The following is a 12,836-nucleotide window of genomic DNA, read 5'->3' as shown; positions in this document are numbered from 1 at the left end:
GGGATTTGTAGTCCATGAACATCTGGAGAGCTGCAGGTTGCAGACCCCTGTGCTAGCCTTTCTCAGCCTACCTTGCATACATTTGCTCACCTTCAGGGATCCAAAGGGATTATTGGGCAAGTCCTGTGAGATGCTCCATTGTGTAATGGATACATCAGAGACAGGTCATTTTTCCTGGCTTTTGTCTAGTGCTATCTTCAGGCTACACAAACAGAAGCTTTGTAACTCTACACTCAATCCCAAATTCTGCACCAAGGAACAGCCACATTCCATTTGCCAGATAACAGTCTCTGTGTATAATTAAGCCATTCATTTACAAAACCAATAGCAACTCTTTTTACATAAGTAACAACTTCTAAACCTCTAAACTTTTTTTATGAATCAGCATAGAACGTAGGAGACAAAGATTCCTGCGCATATACAGTGGAGAGGGTCCTGAAGAAACTTACAATAGCAGCGACTGCTGCATAAAGAAACAGTATTGGGAAACTGATAACAGTGAGACTGAGGGGCCAAATGAAATCCTTGGGACGAGGTATGATCCAACCCGGGGGTCTTCTAGCCCTACAACACTTTGATGCTTGTCATTTAAAAAGGAGAGGTGTATTTATTTATTTATTTATTTACCCCGCTTATCCCCGAAGGGCTCTGGGCAGCAACACAGAAACATAAAACCCCAAAATAAATAAGATGGCGACTTAAAACCCCCTTTTTAATCCCTGGGAGGCAGAGGCATAGCTGGGCCACAGTGCGCCCGGTGCGCACTCTGGCTTTTTCGGGGGGCCCCCGGCGCCCCCACCCACCACCACCACTTACTTTAGGAAACCGAGCACTACAGTATCCTGGGAAATGTAGTTCCCACCAGAACAGGAGGCCTGTTCTCCAGCCTGCTCGGTTTCCTAAAGTAAGTGTGTGTGTGGGGGGGGTGCCGCAGGGGGGGGGCGCTGTGGGGGGGAAATCACACTCGCCCCCCGCGGCGCCCTCCCCCCCACACTTACTTTAGGAAACCGAGCAGGCTGCAGAACAGACCTGCCTGTGTGGGAACTACATTTCCCAGGAGACTCTGGGAAATGTAGTTCCCACCAGAACAGGAACGCCTGTTCTCCAGCCTGCTCGGTTTCCTAAAGTAAGTTTGGGGGGGGGGGGGAACGCCGCGGGAAGGGGGAGGGGCCGGGGGGATTTTGCACCTCCCACATTACCCAAATCCATGTGCCCGGTACGTGGCGCACCCCCCTCACCCTGGGAGCTTCGCCACTGCTGGGAGGCCAATAAAAAGGATGTTACCTTGGCTGGCCTCCAGGAAAGGCCCAGTGGAATAGCTGTCTTACAGACCCTGCGGAAAGCACTCACATCCCGCAGGGCCCTGATCTCATGTGGGAGCATATTCCACCAGGTAGGGGCCAGGACAGAATAAGCCCTGGCCCTAGTTGAGGCCAGCCAGATAGTTTTCAGGCCAGGGATTACCAGTAGGTTCTCCTCCAAGGAGTGGAGGGACCTAATTGGGCAATATGGGGAAAGGTGGTCCCTAAGTTATAAGTTGTTACCTCTGTAAAACAAAGTTTAGAGGTTTAGAAGTTGTTACTTCTGTAAAAAAAGTTGCTGTCGATTTTGTAAATGAATGGTTTAATGACATGCAGAGAATGTTCTGACAAAATATTTATTAATTAAGAACAATAAATTATAATTGAGTTTTGAGCCATTGGTGCAGTTATTATTACATTCTCTACAGGTGCACCTACCCATATTATATACCATGAAATTCCATAACCTGACAGGACTATGCAATCAAGGCACATTTGCATACCATTACTTATTTTAGGATACACAGCAGGTTTTGCCTTATTGGAACAGGTCCATTCTAGTGGGGAAAGGCATAGTTGGGACCTGCAGAATACTGAGAAACAATGCCTTAAGAGTCAGGTTCAAATCCCTATTCTATCATGAAAACTCACTGGGTGATCTTGAAGCAGTTTGTCTCTTGCTGTCCATTCTACTTCACGGGTTAGTTGTTGTAAGGATAACATGAACTACAGGAGCATGATGTTGGAAGACATTTTGGATCTCCACTGGGGAGAAAAGGGGACTATTAGTATCTAAATAAATGAAACTTGGGGAACACCATAGACTTGTGTGGGTTTAAAAACACCTTATTCTGTGTTGGAATGTGACTGAATACCACACTAGAGGAGATGTGTGGTGGCGAAGAGCAGTGGACTCTAATCTGGAGAATCAGGTTTGATTCCCCACTACTTCACGTGCAAACTGCTAGGGATTAGAGCTGATCTCAGCCGTCTCCGCTTTTGGCCCGGGACCGTCACCATACCTTCGGACAATTCTTGTCCAGCGTCCAGCCGGAGTTCTACAAATGTCCTGATTTACCTGGGAGAGCTGCTGCACTGCCTTGCAAGGGGGGGGCGCAAGGCAGTCGCGGCAGCAGCCTCCCGTGCTCCTCCTAACGACTGTATGCCACAAGACACACGCGGCCACCTCCCCGTCTCGGATCACAAAGGTGACCATCTGGTCACCTTATGCTAGGTGATCTTGGACTAGTCACAGCTCTCTCAGAGTTCTCTCAGCCCCACCTACCTCACAAGGTGACTGTTGTGGGGAAGGGGAGAGAAGACAACCGTAAGCCACTTTGACACACTAAAAGGCAGAGAAAAGCAGAGTATAAAAACCAACTCTTTTTTAAAGAGTTGAGTTTGGGTACCTCACGTATCTCAAGTTCCCAGCAGCCACACAGAAGTTGCTGGTGATAGCTAATAAAGGGCAGCCCATTTGGGCTTGGAACACTGTTTGGCTCGTGGCTCCTCCCCCACATTAAAAAAACTGAAACAGTGCTGGAGGAGAGTTATTTTCCCATTTCTGTTGCTCCATATGGAGTATTCTGTTGACATAGAGCAGCAAAAATGGGGAAATTACTCCCCACAGTTGGTTTTGAACCCCAAAAAGCTGGCTTATTTTTTTTAATAACCAGACACCACACTTTAAAAAAGCAAACATCTAATTTGGTTCTGATAGCAATATAGAGCAAGCAAGTGAATAGGAATTGGGGGGAAATGGCCCAGGAAATTCATTCCATTGCCTTCAGCATGCCTTATCTGCCCTGAGTCTTTGGAGAAAGGCAGGATATCAATATTTGAATAAATTAATATTACTCGTCCTGAATAAGATGATGAAAATACAAACAGATCAGGAAGGGAAACTTACTAGAGTAGTATGTGATCGGGATAATTTATAGCAGGTTGTGGTTGCTACTGGGAAACACCCCACCCCCCACCCCCAATACATTCTGGAATGTATTGACATTCCATGAATTTCCAGCAGCTTCTTGAGTACTAATCCTAAACATATGTATTTGGAACTAAGCACCATTGGGCGTTTTAGGATTGCAAGGATTTTCAAGATGCTGTGGCAACTCCCACCATTTGCAAGAGAAGCTTTGCTCTATGTTCTCAGAAGAAAACTGAACAGGGGTGGAGAAAGCAGACACAATAGGCTAATGCAGGGGTCTTCAAACTATGGCTCTCCAGATGTTCATGGACTACAATTCCCATCAGCCCCTGCCAGCATGGCTAAGTGGCAGGGCTGATGGGAATTGTAGTTCATGAACATCTGGGGGGCCATAGTTTGAAGACCCCTGGGCAAATGGAATACAGAACACCACAGCAGAAGGTAGAAAGGAAGTCTCAAATTTATGGAACTAATTCTCAAAGGAAATTACAGACCTAATAATATACCCAACAATACTTGGCATTTGTATCATTTGCATTATCATAGAAGTTATCAATAATCGTTACAATACTGCTAAGGTTGAGAGTCCCACTCAAAAGGGGGGGATCCACTCATGGGATCAGTGGGGCAGCCATGCCGGTAGATTCACTCTCTCCAAGGCAGTTACCCTGGAAGATGGATGAAACCACTGCTGTGTGGCCACTGCTGCCCTCCCCGGTGGTGGGACACTGTGTAGGATGCTGCAGCAGCATCCCTGGGCCTCTGGCTGCTGCTGGCACAGCATAGGTGGGCTGGGGATGAAGCCGATGTTAGTTGACTCCCTACCGGCCATTCAGCATATTATGCTGGCAGCTGTAACCCCTTTGGGTTGGTGTAAGCGTATTGTGTGCTATGGGGACTTCTCAGTGACAGAAAGGCTGTCACGCTTGTGCAGCCTCTCCATGTCACTGGGAAACCCCTTTGGGAGCAGCAGGGCAGCACAGCCACGGCAGCAAGTCCACATTATGATACCCCTGTTATTCATAATGGAGAGGCTGACCCCGCTGACCCTAAAGCCCCTTCATCAGTTCGTGAGTGGGTTAATATTTGAACTGGGAACTTCTCAGCTGCCAGTCTTTGGGCTGTTTGCTAAACCAACTGAGCTGAAAAGAGAGGAAAAGGATGGGTCATGCAGATAGTTACTAGAACTTAAGCTCTGGCACCAGGATTCAGAATTTGGGACTCAGTTTGCTCTTCCTAGCTGGGATCTCAGGGCTACCAACACATTTGATGGCATCTTTTAAGATACGCAACTGCTTCTGGTAAGTGAAGGTCAAGGAGATGGGAGACAATAATCTAGCACTCACCAGCTATATTTTACATTTATTGCATAATTTGTTCCCATTTTATTTTACAATGCATGTCTCATGCTCCTCTCCAAGTGGAATGCATTATTAGGGTCTACTTATCTAATTGTGGATCCCAGTCTTCTTGCAGTTTCTTCAACTAGAGAACAATGGTGTATAATGGCATAACAACATCAATTTGATCCGTTTTCACATGCTAAATTAAAATTATGGGCCAATCCAGATCTAAAAACTGGGAAGAAATCTTTTTTTTTAATGGCAGGCTTGGACTGATAGGAGGATTTTTACGTTGGACCAACTGATTTGTTATGATGATTTTGCCATTTTCTGAGCTGAGGTCTAAATATAACTTGCTGCTTTAAGTAGAATGGCAATCCCTACAGTTGCAGCATCTATTGGTATCTAAAAATGGCCCCGCAAAATTAATGAGTCCCCTTCACTCCTGTAAGCTTTAACTGAATCAAGAAAGAAAACAAAACCTACAATATTTGTTCATAAATATTTGATGTCAATTAGTAAATATTATATGCAAAGTCTCAACAATGAATGGAATAAGCGGCTAGATCATCCTATTTTGACACAGTGATGAAATTTGGCCTTAAAGCTGCTCTTTCCATGGTTCTTAAGTTGACACTTATTCAGCAAAAACTTATGTTCAAGATTTACTGGACTCCGCAGTTGAGTTTTTAGCAAAGGAATGAGTGCAATGTCTAATTGTTGGTACTCACCAGATGCATCACTTAACTGTTGTAACTCATCAAACACGCACACACCTTAAACATGTTTTGGGCATGTCCAGTCATTTTGTTTTTCTGGGAAAAAGTATTTCTTCTATCAATATTGTAATAGAATATTCATAGTTTTTTGAGGATGTCTGTCTATCTCTTGGATGCTAGCCAATGGTCAATGAAAATGGACCCTCATTGCAGCTAAAAAACTTAAACACTGGAACAGTGGCGAAGCTGCAATGGGACAGGGGGTACCATCGCCAGACCGCCCTCCCAGGGGCGGGGCGGGGCAGATCAGGGGCAAGGGCGGGCAGGTAATGCCCCAGGCGCAGTTCTCTCTCCTTCCATCTTTCCACTGGCAAGATCCAGAAAATCAATGGATTAGAACTCCATCAATATTTGAGCATACATGTAATTGCATTTAAACTTATTTTTAGATAATTGGAAACCATTTACAGAAACTTGTGTCTAGATCTCCCATCAGTGTTATTATCTTTTTGTCTTTATGTATATTCTTAAGTTTCTTTCCACTTTCCACTTTTCTCTTCTTTTTTTGAAGCAAATAGGGAAAAACGTATATGCGGAATAGTTCATCTCTTCAGAGCCACAGGATTGTGACATTCAAAGATAGTAGTAGAAGAAGACTTTATTTATGGTCAATGACCAAATATAATACAAATCTCCAATTTAGCAAAAATATCTACAACAAAACAAAAAATGCAGATCAAAGATAGTATGATTCCTAGTGGTGAGTGAGTGTATAGCTGTCAGTACTACTGCAATCAGGGAACTGAGGATCTGTGAGGGGCATCTCATTTCCCTACACTATTTCCTCTTTCCCTTCCCATGGCAGCTCCCAAACCTTTCCCTTTTTCCTTCTCTTCCTCCAATTCACCAATCATTATCTGCCTGCCTACTCTTTCCCTCTTTCCTCCCCCTGGCCAGGTCTTTCCTCATTTTCTCACTATTCCATCTATTTTTTTCAGTATAGGTTTCTACCACCTTTTGCTTTTTGTCTATCTTTAGCAATTTTAAGAATTTCATCAGTAATCCACTGAGGCTTTTTATGTCTTTTGGCTACAGGAATAGCCTTTGTACTCTCTTCCTTGATAATATCTCTTGTTTCAACCCATAGTTCTTCTGGTTCCCATTCACCATGCACTCAATAATGCAAATCTCTACTTTACATGGTCTTTAAACTCTTCAGGAACGGTGTTTAGATTGTATTTTGGCACTTTCAATGGTTTGGGTTTTTTCAGCTTTATTCTAATTTTTGACAATAACATTTCATGGTTTATACTACAATCAGCTCATGGTCTTGTTTTCACAGTGATAACAGAGCATCTTCATTTTCTGCTTTCTATTATATAATCTATTTGATTTCTATATTGGTCATCCAGTGATGTCCATATATACAGATGTTTGTTTAGCTGCCTGAAATGTATATCCACAATGAACTACTGTATTCATGGAATTCTCTCTCCTGCTTCATTTTGTGCCCAAATATGCCAATAATATTTGATATTGCTCTGTTCTCTTCTTTTGTGGCCCAGTCACCTATGATTATCAGCACATCTTGTTTAGGTGTGTGATATATTTCTTCCTAGACACTTGCTTAAGAGCTTTCCGTTTCTTCCTCATCAACATCTGTAGTTGGGGCATAAGCTTGAATGTTGGTTATGAGGATAGATTTTCTGAGAAGACTGATAACCATGAACCCATCCTCAGGTGATGAAGACTCAGAAGTAGAGCCTGAAGACACTGTAAGGCCAAAACTGGCTCCTCATGAGAAGGTGCAGGCAACAGAGTCAGCTCCTAGCTCTTCCTTGCAAGCTGAGAGAGCCAGGCCCAAGCTCTTCCCTGGCAGCCGAGGCACAGCCTGATGCTGAACAGTTCAGAGAGTCACCAGGAATTTCAGAGAAGCTGAGTAACAAGCCAGCTGTATGAGAGAGACAAGGGTAGCGGCTGCAGCTTCAGTCTAAAAGGAGAAGTACCCGTATTGCTGCTTGGTATGGCAGAAGGCTCTGCAAGCTAGACTCATCGGCATCTGAAAAGGACTAGATCTTCTCAGGAGCCTGGGTCCATTAGCAGTGGTGCCCTACTTAAGCCCTGCCTGGGGCTTGGCTCAGTTTGGGTACAAGGAGTGTGTTTCACAGAGAAGCCCTATGTATCTGGGTTCCTGCTTAGTTTCTCTGAACTTTGGTGCCTAGTCTATCTACCTGCTTCCACTCCTGGACTACCTTCCTTTGGACCTGCCTGACCTCGCCTCTGCCCGCTGCCTGCTCTGAACTTGTACTGCATGACTACTCCATAGCTGATGCCTGCCAGCACCACATTGATATTATTCAGCCAAACCTTGCATTAAAGTTTGAGTGCTTGTGCTACATCTCACTTTAGCCTTATAGGCAGTTCCATTTCTTCTATGTTTGTCATTTCTCGAGTAAGACTGAAAATGTCCTCACCCAGTTCACTCACTTCCAGGACTGCAATGTTTAAATTTTCCACTTCATATTTTACAATGTTGAGCCTAACTTGATTCATACATCTCAAGTTCCATGTTTCTATTTGATCCTTCCTTTTGCATTGATTCAGGTCAGCACCATTTTTTGTTTCACTTTGGATTGTCTCATCACGGGGGTTTTCAGTAAGAGATGGTCAGACCACCTACTGCACAATACTAAATAGGTTAGCTGAAGTGACAGGGCTGTTATCTACAAAAGGTCCTCTGCCAGTGTCACCTTCCACTACTGTGGCTGCCTAGTAGTTACCTTTCAAAGATTCCTCTGCTCCCATCACCATTGGAACTGTCTGTTCTTTTCTACTGATGTGGTTGTTGATTCCTGAAGGCGAAAGCATCAGAGTCAGGTGTCTCAACTGTGACCATTCTGCCTTCAGTGACTCTATCAAGCGTTCAGCCTCTTGACAGAATCTAAACTCCTTACAGTACTGATCTCAGCTTTGCTGACATATACAAACAACTTCACTACATTAAGGTGTGTGTCCAAGATGGAGCTTAGTTGCTTAGCTGTTCCTCAAATGGCTACTGTGATCTCAGAATGTGGTCTTCTAAGATATCAGTGGGAATTCATCTCTTAAAGGTGCAGTTGTTGCTTTTATTGGGGTGGAGGTTCATAACCCTTTAACTTTTATTTGTTTTTAAAATTTAAGATTTTTCTGCAAATGTGGGTTTGTGGTAAATTGCCCCAACTGTCCCTAACCCACTATAAAGGTTTTTTGTTCTTCAACCTAGGGCAGGGGTGGCCAACGTATACAGCTCCAAATGTTCATGGACTATAATTTCCATCAATTGGCCATGCTGGCAGGGGCTGATGGGAATTGTAGTCCATGAACATCTGGAGCGCCATACGTTGGCCACCACTGACCTAGGGTCTGGTTGAGGAGTTAGAAAATGACCTAAAGTGGCACCACCAGAACCTGACTCATGAGATCCCAGCAACCCATGCTGCCCTGAAGCCTGCCAGATATTGGGATCAGACATGTGGTAGGTCACTTTTGATTGCCATTAACCTTTTCAGGGGCATCAGATATTATTGAATGAAATGAGTACCCTGGCCTAGCCTGACAGTTTTATTATAATAAAATCAGCCTCCACTATGAATGAATGGAAACCTTTAATGGCATTCAGATAGCAACAATAATACATACTTTTAAAAATAGAAATTTGTAAAAAAAAAATAACAAAATAGGGATCTATATTAAAAAAAAAAACCTCCAAAATGATGATTTAAAAACTGAATGCTTCAAAAATTACATTAAGAGTGCCATGCAATTACAATAAGAGGAACCTGGCAGTCAACTCTAAGACTTCTCTTGAGCCATTGTCCAGAAGGAAGAGGGTTTTCTGTTGGTCTGTGAGAATGCTGTTGTCGATCAACAGAGGAGCCAGGAGTTTCCTCCTAGCTGCGTTACATAAAGGACAATGGTGCAAGATAGGATGAACTGAAACTTCATAAATCATGTTACAAAACGACCTGTGGCCCATTGGCCTTCAGCTACTCTGCCCCTCTTGTATTCTTCCCAAACTCTCTGCCATTTGCTTCCTTTTCAACTTCCATTATTTATGAATTCTACATTAGCTCTTCCTAGTCTAGGAAGGCTTTCCTGCCAATACAGCAGCTGGTTGACAAGCTTTGATGGATGAATGACATTCTTTTGCCACTGCCAGAGCTGTCTGATATGTAGGTGTGTGGCCTACTCATCAACAATAATCCTTGACTGGCACATGCTACACCAAAGGGACAGGATCTATGCAAATGCGAGGTATGCAAACGTTTCTTGGGCGATCTCTGGGGCAGACTCCAACAGGCAAATCTACATTTTGGCCTGTGAGAGATTCCAACCATTATACCCTGTCACATCCCTCTGTTCATTGAGGGGACAGAGTATTTCTAACAGAAAATGTATATCTCCTATCACAGAACAAGGCTTTTCTAGGTTACTCTGCCAAAGAAGAAGAAGAATTTGGATTTATAGCCCACCTTTCTCTCCTGTACGGAGACTCAAGGTGGCCTCCAAGCTCCTTTCCCTTCCTCTCCCCACAACAGACACCTTGTGAGGCAGGTGGGGCTGAGAGAGTTCCGAAGAACTGTGACTAGCAGCCCAAGGTCACCCAGCAGGAATGTAGGAGTGCGGAAACACAAGCCTCTACCACTCAGGTGGAGGAGTAGGGAATCAAACCCGGTTCTCCAGATTAGAATCCATCTGCTCTTAATCACTACACCATGCTGGAAAGATAAATCAGTTTTTGTAGCATAGGCGTCTGTCCTGAGAATCGCTGTGGTGATAGAGAACTGAGCAGAATGAGAATTTTACTGGGCCTGAAGAGAAGGAAAAGACAAAATCCAATTTGAAATATCGCACACATTAGTATCAAAATGGCTGGTTAGGTTAATCACTGGAACTAACCTTCCAGTCCATCCTAATATTCCAGAGCTGGGCATGAACAAGTTGGTTTTGTGAACTAAGCTGCAAATCTGATGCACGGCTCTAGCTAAGCAGGAGCCAGGAGTTCCCTAGTTCAAATCTTACCCCAACCATGAAAATACTAGGTAAGCTGCCAGAGCTCTGCAACAAGAGGGTAATGAGGCTGACCTTCATTGTAGAGCTGTTGTAAAGACTACTGAGAGATGCAGGTGCAGATTTCATTTGACAAAATGTAGAAGGCTTGTGATTGAATTTCCTGCCATTTGTTTAAGGTTAAAAAGCAGCTGCAGGGCCTCCTGAATTTGTTTCGGTCACCACACAGGTTTGTGATGTTTTTCCTCTTATGCCATTCCCCAGTAGAAATCACCCTTCTTCCAACCTGTCATTAGCCCTGGTAGAGAAAAAAAGGTGAATGCAATACAGGCATACCCTTCACTCAGGACACAGGACACAGTTCCTCTATTTTAAAAACGGAGTGGGTGGGGTGGGGTGGGGTGGGGGGCAATTTACTTCTCCATATGGTTACTATTTAAACTTAAAAATAAGTTACAAGAGCTGATCTTGGATCTCCCTTCTAGGATCTCCAGGCAGTACCCAGCAATCTGCCTGAGAGTTAGTGTGTGGGGGTGGGGGTAGATCAGCTTCATGAGAAAAAAAATTCAAAAGAAAAAGACAGGAAGTTCTTACCATGCACTTCCCAGCAACTCCAGGAACTACCTAAAAGCAACAAAAGCTCTAGAAATCACCAGGAAGTACATGGTAAAATTAGGATGTTCTTACCATAGAGTCCCCAGTGATTCCTAGAGTTATCCTTTGTCTCTTCTGGATAGCTCAAGGATTCATCAGAAACTTTACGGTAAGAACATCCTATAAGTCATTTTTCTTGTTTTCTTCTGTTGCTGCTTCCAGTGGCAGCAGACAATGGGACCTTGCAACACTATGATGTTTCATCTATATGTTTCTTCTCCTTGGACCCTCAAAGAGGAGGAGGAGGAGTTTGGATTCATATCCCCCCTTCTCTCCTGTAAGGAGACTCAAGGTTGCTTACAGCCTCCTTTCCCCTCCTCTCCCACAACAGACACCTTGTGAGGTAGGAGGGGCTGAGAGAGTCCTGTGACTGACCCAAACACACCCAGCAGGAATGTAGGAAGGGGCTTGCTTATTAAGTGTGCAGTTGGGCAGAAACACATCTAGTTCACCAGAGAAGCCTCTGCCGCCCATATGGAGGAGTAAGGAATCAAACTCGGTTCTCCAGATTACAGTCCACCTGCTCTTAACCACTACACCACTCTGGCTCTTAAGACTTTCTGTATAGCTCAGAAACTACTGATAGCATCTCATTCAATCTTACTCCATGGTGGCGAACCTTTGGAACTCCAGATGTTATGGACTACAATTCCCATCAGCCCCTGCCAATTGGCCATGCTGGCAGGGGCTGATGGGAATTGTAGTCCATAACATCTGGAGTGCCAAAGGTTCGCCACCACTGTGTTAGAGGGTTGATACACTTTCCTCCTTTTGTATTAAAAACACTACCTCAGGGGTAGGGAACCTGCGGCTCTCCAGATGTTCAGGAACTACAATTCCCATCAGCCTCTGTCAGCATGGCCAATTGGCCATGCTGGTAGGGGCTGATGGGAATTGTAGTTCCTGAACATCTGGAGAGCCGCAGGTTCCCTACCCCTGCACTACCTCATTTCGGAAAAGTATGTGTTTGGGTCAATTCGTATATCATGAAGTCAATGAGGACTCTGGATCAGATGTGGGGAGTTCTGTGCTTCTCAAGTGCATGCAGCCTGATGGGAAAAGAGACTTTGGGCTTCCCTTCATAGTGCTTTCTCAACCCAGAGGGCTGTTACTTACCCCACTGGAAAACTTATGTGTACTGATTGCCACACATAAATTCTCCCCAAATAAGAAAACAGTAGCGTCTCAGGGCCCCTTCAGGTTAGGAAAAGGGTGCAGAGGGTAAAGACTGAACCAGAATAGTGTAGGGGTTAACAGCAGGTGTACTCTAATCTGGAGAACTGGGTTTGGTTCCCAGCTGTGGAGGCTTATCTGGTGAACCAGATTAGCTTATGCACTCCAACACATGCCAGCTGGGTAACGTTGGCCTAGTCACAGTTCTTTGGAGCTCTCTCAGCCCCACCCACCTCACAGGGTGTTTGTTGCGGGGCAAGGGGGGAGAGAAGGGAAAGGAGATTGTAAGCCCCTTTGAGTCTCCTTACAGGAGAGAAAAGGGGGATATAAATCCAAAATCTTCTTCTTCTCCTCCTCCTTCTCCTCCTCCTCCTCCTCCCCCCCCCCCCTGTAGCCCTGATCTGAATTGGACCCTACATGCCTGGGAAGGGGAAAAACGTTGAACACACCAAATCGAAATCCCTGTAAACTTTGCCATGTGTGAATCAAGCCCTCATCCCTGCCTTCTCTTGATCTGACTTGATGGGATATCCAGTCTCTCCCGGGGTTCTCTTTTCCTAGGACAGCAGGGGAAACGGTGCCTTTGAATTAATCCACACTCTTTGACTTACTTTTGCTGGTTCTTGGCTCTGCTTTCCTGTGCTGGGTTACACAGCCCATCAGC

General features: G+C 44.6%; 1 protein-coding gene across 2 annotated transcripts in view; it reads right to left on the bottom strand.

The window, feature by feature from the left end:
- The window catches only part of NXPH4 (neurexophilin 4), a 143,847-nt gene that overhangs the window by 2,028 nt on the left and 128,983 nt on the right, over positions 1-12,836 (bottom strand). The window contains exon 1 of one of the 2 annotated variants that reach the window (XM_048487344.1): positions 8,077-8,150. The exons of the other annotated variant lie outside the window; for it this stretch is intronic. The gene's annotated coding sequence lies outside the window, so the exon portion shown is untranslated. Of the gene's footprint in view, positions 1-8,076; positions 8,151-12,836 lie in introns of those variants that run through there. 2 annotated transcript variants of the gene reach the window in all.

The sequence above is a fragment of the Sphaerodactylus townsendi genome, linkage group LG03, assembly GCF_021028975.2.
Source record: "Sphaerodactylus townsendi isolate TG3544 linkage group LG03, MPM_Stown_v2.3, whole genome shotgun sequence".
NCBI classification, from domain to species: domain Eukaryota; kingdom Metazoa; phylum Chordata; class Lepidosauria; order Squamata; family Sphaerodactylidae; genus Sphaerodactylus; species Sphaerodactylus townsendi.
The sequence above is the reverse complement of the archived record's forward strand: the minus strand, read 5'-3'. Positions and strand labels throughout refer to the sequence as shown.